This window comes from Polypterus senegalus, chromosome 3 (genome assembly GCF_016835505.1).
Source record: "Polypterus senegalus isolate Bchr_013 chromosome 3, ASM1683550v1, whole genome shotgun sequence".
NCBI classification, from domain to species: domain Eukaryota; kingdom Metazoa; phylum Chordata; class Cladistia; order Polypteriformes; family Polypteridae; genus Polypterus; species Polypterus senegalus.
This window is the reverse complement of record NC_053156.1, coordinates 149,422,973-149,430,095: the sequence shown is the minus strand read 5'-3', so window position 1 is coordinate 149,430,095 and position 7,123 is coordinate 149,422,973.

Sequence of the window (7,123 nt, the reverse complement as noted above, 5' to 3'; positions counted from 1 at the left end):
GGCAATCGTCACGTCCTCCTCTGACTCCCAAAGACAATGTCACTTCCAGCATTCTCGTCATGACGTCACTTCCGGCGCCACCCTGATGACATCAATTCTGATTCCATATCACTTCTGGCTTCCAAAGATGACGTCATCTCCATCTGCCACCCATGACGTCATCTCCTGCCAACTCACTTCCATCGGCCATATTTGCTTGTATAGAAACACCATTCTCGCATATGTAAAACTGTCAAATTGCTATACAGTATTTTGATCTTAAATTCTGTTTTTTATTTCTCATTATTATCCTTTGGACATTATACAGGGATGGTCACCAACTCTTTTTTGTGTATTGGAGTCATTTAATTTATCGCAATACTAAGCACTAAATACTGGGAACACCCCACAGGACTTCTTATTTTGGAGATGGTCTGACCAGGTCATCTAGCCATCACAATTTGTCCCTGTCAATGTCCCTCAGATCTTTATACTTGCCCATTTTTCTACTTCCAACATTTCTCTTTCATGAACTGACAGTTTACTTGCTGCCTAATATATCCCACCCCTTGATAAGCGTCACTTTGACCTAATCAAATCAATGTTAGTCACTTCAGAGGTAAGTGGCTTTAACATTTTGGCTGATCAGTGTACATAGAAAAAGATTAGTTTCAATTGGTGTGTTGTTTGTGAGGTTTTAAGTTTTTTTTGAGGTGCACACAAGGAATGTTGCTCCCTAAAACCTCATTCACACTTCATGTTTACTTGTGTTCTTTCTTGTAGCTGTGTTAAACATGTAAACTATACCACATCAATAAAAATCAATTCTATTTATACCTCTGTTCACATCATTCTGGAGGAGCGTAGATTGTTTTTTAACAGCATACTGCATATTTTCCACACAAAGACACACCACAATGTACTGCAGTGCACATTTTCTCCACTGAAAACTCAGTACAAATAAAGGTGCTGCTGCCAACCAACACCTTGATGAAGGTTATTAATCACAATTTGAGAGGCCATAAAAAATGAAATAAAGCAAAACACAGAAACACCAAAATAGGTCTAGCACCTGCCACACATATATTTCTAATCAGTTTGTATATCATCATTATGTACAAATCCTTTCTTACTCTATTTAGCATTATTGCCATTTAAAATTCCCCTAACAATGATTTGGTTTAATATAAGACATGTGATGGACACTTTTAAAAAAGATATACAAATTCCTGGGATAGGAAATGATGAATGGTATCTTCCAAAAGTGCAGTGTGGAATGGAAAATGATATAGGCATTGTATAGTAAAGTATATTTGATAATGCAATACACATTGTATTGAGCCTACGACTTACATTCACTGTAATTACTTAGAAAATTAACAAATGCTTTAGTTATTATAAACTCATTATAATATAACTTTGACTGTACTCACTTGAAGCATTATGAGATAAAACCAAATTTACTTTAAGGTTTAATACTGACTTACTAAACTTTACTTAGAGCCATCTGGCCAACTTAAACTAATACGCTTTATGTGAGACTGAAGTACTTATCTGTGATTATCACTATAATTCTTTTAGTCATTGCTCCCATAAATACATTTTTTGGAAAGACTGAAGAGCAGAAATAAAGCTCCTCAGAGCCAATTATAGATCAAAACAGACTGTGTTCACATTGCAAAGCCTCAGGAATGGAGATTCCCTGATATGGTATCCAATAACCATGTCTGCCAGGGATTTAAGTTTAAAACCTATTGGAATGAAGAGCTCACAACTGCCAATGGGGACAACTTGGTTGGTTTCACAACAATATATTTAGAAATATATAAATCAAATTCTTTAACTAAACTCCATAAGCCTTACAAGAACAGCGCTGACCAGGTGAGAAACTCAGAGAAATGTAATGAAATCACACCTGAGTTCAATCTAATATCCATTTAAAGCAGTGAAGAACTCACAGTGTTATGCAAGATTCATAGAAATAACAGGTGTATATGAATTTTTAAAAAGGTAAAAAAAATGTATGCATACATAACATTTAGGTGCATTAAGAGACTGTCTTAGAAGTTTGAACATTTTTCAGATTTTATAGTCACTTTATCAAAGAGTTATCACCATTTTGTTAATGTAATATACTTGTAACAGTTAGTCATATTTTTAAAAAGTGAAAATAGAATGCAATGAGCTTCTGTAAATTCTTAATTTCCCCTTAGGTACAAATAAAGTGTTACCTATCTATTAGAAGAATGCAACTATATATATACTCAGCAAAAAAAGAAACATCCCTTTTTCAGGACTGTGTATTTCAACAATAATGTTTTAAAAATCCAAATAACTTTACAGATCTTCATTGTAAAGGGTTTAAACAATGTTTTCCATGCATGTTCAATTAACCATAATCAATTAATTAACATGCACCTGTGGAATGGTCGTTAAGACCTTAACAGCTTACAGAAAGTAGGCATTTAAGGTCACAGTTCTAAAAACGCAGGACACTAAAGAGACTTGTCTACCGACTGTGAAAAACACCCAAAGAAAGATGCCCAGGGTCCCTGCTCATCTGCGTGAATGTGCATTAGGCATGCTGCAGGGAGGCATGAGGACTGCTGATGTGGCTAGGGAAATAAATTGCCATGTCCGCACTGTGAGATGCCTAAGACAGCGCTACAGGGAGACAGGAAGGACAGCTGATCATCCTCGCAGTGGAAGAGCCCGGATCTCAATCCCATTGAGCACGTCTGGGACCTGTTGGATCGCAGGGTGAGGGCTAGGGCCATTCCCCCCAGAAATGTCCAGGAACTTGCAGGTGCCTTGGTGGAAGAGTGGGGTAACATCTCACAGCAAGAACTGACAAATCTGGTCCAGTCCATGAGGAGGAGATGCACTGCAGTACTTTAAGCAGCTGGTGGCCACACCAGATACTGACTGGTGCTTTTGATTTTGAGCCTCCCTTCATTCAGGGACACATTGTGAAACATTTTTAGTTTATGTCTTATGGTGTTGACTCTTTTACTGTTCATACAAATATTTACACATTAAGTTTACTGAAAGTAAAAACAGTTGAAAGTCAGAGGATGTTTCTTTTTTTGCTGAGAACTCTGCAGGTATTTAATTGTTTTACAAATCAAGAATGGCTGTTAAATTAGTGTAAAATGAAAAAATACAAGTTCAAGTAACCTTTCTCAACATATATTTGAAAGGAACTAATCTTAATTGAAGTTGCATAGAATGTTTTAGGATAGACAAGTCTAAAACTTCAATGCTTTTCAAAAATATCTGTAGAGCACACTTTAAAACTAAGACAAACGAATCAGAAGATGGAAACTAAAAAAAAAACAGTGAAAAATAAAAGATAAAAAACATGAATTTAAAGCTGAATGTGTATAAAATTATGCTTTTATACAAAAATCTTTTTCCATCATGTCTAATTTGGAATGAAAAGTTATCCAATAACAAAAAACTAAAATCTTGAACGTCACTTTTTAACATCTGGAAAATAATAATTTTCTTTCAGAGAATCAAAGCAAAAAATGCAACAATCAATGTCAATATTCATGAGGCTGGATACAATCTTCAAACAATGTGACTACAGCAACTTTTGCAGTTCCTGGTGAGATTGCAAAGCATGGAAAACCTTTCACAGATGGAGAATACATAAAAAAATGCTTTTTAAGTTTGACCAAACATCACTACTCTGACTTTTAAAAATTAAAGACACACTACTATCTGCAAAAAATGTTTTTACGACAGAATCATTAAGATGGACAAGAATGTGACAGATCGACAGATTAATGATGTAAAATCGGCATCTGTATCTTCTTTGGCATGTGACGAGTCATGTGACGTGAAGGAAATCGGACAATTTAGCTTTCTGAGACGGTATGTTTCTGATAAACGTCTCCATGTAGAATTACTGGCTTTGATACCTCTTAAAGGTCAAACTCAAGATGAAGATACCTCTGCAGAACTTTTGGAATTTTTGACTGTTAGGGAATTGACATCAATAAATTACAGATAAAATACAGATGGAGCACCCAGTACGGCGGGCAAAAATAAAGGCTTTGTTACCCACTTCAACCTAAATGTGGAGCAAGATGTTTTTATGTTTCATTGTATTATTCATTAAGAAACGCTATGTGTGCAGACATTTCCCATTGAAGCTATAAAGGTGATGGATTTGTTAATAAAAATAACCAACCAAATAATGGAAAAAGGACTTAATCACGTACAGTTTTGTGCCCTTCTCAAAGTAGTCAACAGTCAATATTTTCCAATCTTCTTTTGCACAATAAAGTTCGTTGGTTATCCAGAGTAGCAGTTGCGAAACGTTTTGCTTCATGCCTTGAACTTATTAAGACCTTTTTAAGTCACAAGGAACAAGAATATCCAGAGTTAAGCGATGAAGAGTGATTACAGAAATTTTACTTTGCTGCTGATACAATGACACATTTAAATTACATGAATCAGAAGCTACAAGGTAGAGGTAACTCTGCAAATACACGTCAGGAAACCATCCTTTCCTTCAAACGACAACTACTTTTGTTTGCATAAGACTTGAAAAGTGGGAATCTGTTTTGTTATGAATCTTTAAAAAAAACATCTGGAAACTACTGGAAGTGTCATTGGCAGCAAGTTCATTCTGGGAACTATTGCAAAAATGCATGATTCATTTACTGGTCGCTACAGAGATTTCAGAAATGAGAAGGCCACTCTTTCGTTCTTTACAAAACCACTTGTGACAAATGTCAACTGAATCCATTTTTTGCCATTTCCAATAGTTAACAGAGCTCAGTTTGAAGTATAACATACAAAGCAAGTATTTGTGGTCTTCAAAATTTCCATTTTCAAAATTTCAAAACTGGAACTAGAAAACCTGGAAAGAGAAAAGGCAACTTTAGCCATGAATCACAAATGGATATAACTTTCCAACTGTCGAAAGAAGGATCAACTGATTTTTGAAACGTGAAACAGCCATCCAGACTATTATTGGCAACTCAAAATAAATGGAATTCTGCTGATTTTTGGAACAACTTATTATTGTGAGCAGAAATTGTCCAACATGAATGATATCAAAAGCAAGCTTAGAAGTCAGCTTGGAATCCTGTTTAAAATTTGAAGACTTCCAAGTACTCACTGAACATGAAACAACTCTGTGCAAAAATAAAGTGTCAAGAGGGTCATCAAATTATTTTTTCTTTACTTTCTGTAAATACCTAAAGTTTTGTTTTTGTCTTAAATGCATATATACCCATATCGCATTAAAATATTGTATCTCAAGCCCCCTCCTCTATCCATTGCGGCTCATTGTAAATCTTGGGTCAAACATTTAGGATAAAATGGTTCTTGTTTTAAAAAGGCTGCCAGCCTCTGACCTAAGCATTAATGTTTGTGGCGCACCATCTATTGGAATGTATTTTAATGCAAGTAGTAATGCATGTAGTAATAAAATGCATTGTATTTGTCAATCCAATAGGTGGCACATTTCAAACATTTGTAGTAATAAAATGCATTATTAGAAATGTTTGTGATACGCCATCTGTTGCAATGACAAATGAAATGCATATGTTCCTGTTATATGTATTTCAGTATAGGATTTGTAAAAGCAGTGTTAATATTTGTTATACGCTATCTGTTGGAATGACAGAGACATAGCAACTGGACTGACTCATAGACACATTCTTTTATTTAGATGGCTTTTATTGTATTAATTTGACTGAGCAGCAGCACAAATCACTATTCTGCTGTCACTTACATTCAGCACTGTGCAAAAAGACTGGTCAGTGGTACCAGATCTACATTTAACTAAGTTTTCTGAACCTCTTTTACATCATGATGTAATAAAGGAAATGGAAAAGATTTAAAAAATAAAAATATCTTTAAATAGTTATTTGATTGCTTTGTAATTTTAATTTTATTGTATTTTTTTCACTTTGATGTAAAGATATTTTGGAGGTGCACTAAAGATAAACCTAATAATGGGGTAACCTTAGGTTCTCATAACTAGTGCTGGTAATGTTTCCACTATTGCTACAAAAGAGTATAAACTGTGATGCAGTACATCCTTTCCAATTAAAGAAATTTGCATATTCAAAGCCCAAACCTGTTATGGAATTTTATCTTGCGTAAAATCATATTAATAATAATGAATGTAGACATACGCATGAAATTGAACATATACTCATTTTGTGATAAAGTCTGTGCATACAGTAATTTCATAATTACGACCATAGGCTTAGTTTTTTTTTTTAATAAATTATGTTATGCTTTTTACTCCCTGCTAAATTAAATTTTGGAGTTGCACATGGGGAATATAGATTTTGATAGTGGTATCAGCTACTTATGTTAAAGTGATATTTATATGACTGGATTTGCTAAAATACTTGTCACAGTTAGTAACAGCATTGATCTGCATAACCATAATACGCTATAGACATGTATTAAATGTTGGACTTGACTGATATACATCCCACTCTCTGCTTCATTATTTTCACCTGTTTTCTCCATGTATTTACCCAGTTAATAATAGTACTTTTAGCTTAAACATCAAGAATGGCATGGATTACATTTCAGAATTATTTTTTTAAATATAATGCAAATGCTTTCACTACACACTAGCATATCTAATAGTCTCCAGGGTCACTGTTTGGCAGTAGTATAATAAATATGCTAGTATGTTTATTCATAATCAGCAGTTTTATTGTTAACAATATTTGCAAAAGTCAAGCGTATAGTAATAATCAAAACACACACACAAGAATATTTATAAAAATCGTAGTGCATACTTTTTAAAGTATAGAGTAGCTTGTAGTATATTTCTCACATCACAATACACAATAAATTACCTTTTGACATGGTACTTTTACAAGATAAATAGCTTAGTTGTTCTGGGATAGATGCTCGGCTTGTGTTTACAAAGAAACTAATGCATATATTTGTGATCTGGAGGATACAGCCAAATTATCAGTTATAGGTCTTTCAAATATTGCCAGTGAGTGCTTGCAATTTCACCGTCTAAATCAACCCCATCCATTTTTCATGCAACATTCAAGAGGACTTGCTCAAAGCTATGCAGTCATCAAACATGTTAAAAGTGGGTACATGTTGGAAAAATGTTAAGAAACCCTGGATTAGCAGAGAGTGTTTT